A 1960-nucleotide genomic window follows, 5' to 3' on the forward strand; every position below is an offset into this window, starting at 1 on the left:
GCGAATTAATGGTGGCGTCATCGAGGGCCGTAGCCGCGGCGAGCCTGCAAAACTCCCAGGAATACTCGACAAAGGGGAGATCTAGGCGAGCTAAGGCGGAGAACCAAGTGGCAATTTCCATAGCCGCGGGGAAAACAAAGAAAACAAAAAACTTTTCAAAAAGGCGGAAAAAAATGCGAGGAAATGCGAGGAAAAGTCGCCGCTCACTTTTTGTGTGGTCTGGAATTCTGTCACGGGTTGCTACTGTGAGGAGCACGGAGCGATGAACTGGGACAAAAATTCAGCCCTGGCACTGTAGCCACACCGGCCCACATTACCACACCGACACAGCCCCACCCACAGACACACGCATTCACTACTTACATTTGTGTACAGATGGTGAAATAATATAAGCAGTACCATATATGTAACAGATATTTAAACATTTAATGTATGTGTCTGGCAAACAATGCTTACTACTTTTTAAAGAGCACACGTTTATAAAAAAAAGTACACAGTAAAAACAAAAGAAAAATAATCTGAGGATGTTGTAGAGTCTGTGTGCTGTCTGTTTATGCCATTTGTCTGCTATTACTGTCATTCTCCACAGTTTGTTGTTCTTTGTTGTCACTGTCTGTCTGTTGGGTTTTTCCTACCTCTACCACACTCCCCCCTGTCTCTGCTAGGCCTACCGTAGCATCCTTCCTCACAGCACTGGTATTGCAAGACCAGGGGTCTCTGGCTGTACTGATTCCAGCAACATCCTGTTAATGAACACAGTATAGGACAGGGTTCCTCAATAGGTGGCCCATGAGAGAAACATGTTTGGCCCGTGCTAATTTCAAATAATGTGGCATGAAAATTCAAACGCAGCTTCAGAAAGCGACATTAACTTACATCGTGTCTACACCGGATGAGAGTGGCACAGCGCGACGCAACAAAATACAATAGAACCCATTATAATCAGTGATGCTGTCTACGATACAAGACAAATCCCCGACACTAAACTGCTGACTCGTTCTATTTATGACATACTGACACAAAGTTCAAATGATTTGCAATGCTTTGTTGCGCCCAGTGTAGATACGATGTGACAGCAAAAATATGGCGAGTGTGTAGAAAAGAAAAGTGGACACGGAAAATAGATAATAATAATAATAATAATTCATTACATTTTGTTATGGAATACACGTGTTGGTTCGCAGTGAGTTCACAGTTCATACAAATTTGCTTTAATTTATTTTCAAGATCTGAGGTAAAATATCTATTGTTGCTTTCACTATGGCTATAAAGATCACGCAGAATAATATTCAAACTCACATTAGACACTTTTAACATTGAATAAAGCACATAATCATTACCTGAGATTATCGCTGTCATATTTTGTATGTTGTTCCTGCCGCGACGTCGCAGAAAATAAAAAACATTTCTAAAATAGAATACCGTGTCGCTTATTGTCACGTGGCGCTGTCGCGGGTGGTTAGGACAAAAACTACATGGAAAAGATACTTTTATCAGTCTGGAGATGAGCAGGAACAGTTGATTTGCATGGCAGACATGGAGATACAGATTTTTTGTTTGTTCATTTGTTTTTAATATTCAACAGGCAAAGTTCTTATGTATCTAAATGCAAAAATGTTCATAATTGTTTGAATAAAAAATCTGAATATTTATCTTGTGACCATATCGGGACTATTTTAACAAAAGCAACAATAATATAATAATTGTTATATGTAGGTCAGTGGCCCTTGGCTTGGTATTGCTGGCAGAATTCGGCCCTGGTATAGCATGTAAACATTACACCAAAATATTTTCTCACTTACTGCTCTCAACATTGGAATACACATGAATAGAAACAAGTAATAATAGCAAAAAAGGGAATATAATATATAGCAAAAACTATAAATAGTAGCAGCAGTAAATCCTTTTTGATATACAATTATTTGTGAATTAAAGTATGCTGAAGTGTTGCTAGTATGTG

The sequence above is a fragment of the Sinocyclocheilus anshuiensis genome, unplaced genomic scaffold (assembly GCF_001515605.1).
Source record: "Sinocyclocheilus anshuiensis isolate Anshui unplaced genomic scaffold, SAMN03320099.WGS_v1.1 scaffold2096, whole genome shotgun sequence".
NCBI lineage: Eukaryota > Metazoa > Chordata > Actinopteri > Cypriniformes > Cyprinidae > Sinocyclocheilus > Sinocyclocheilus anshuiensis.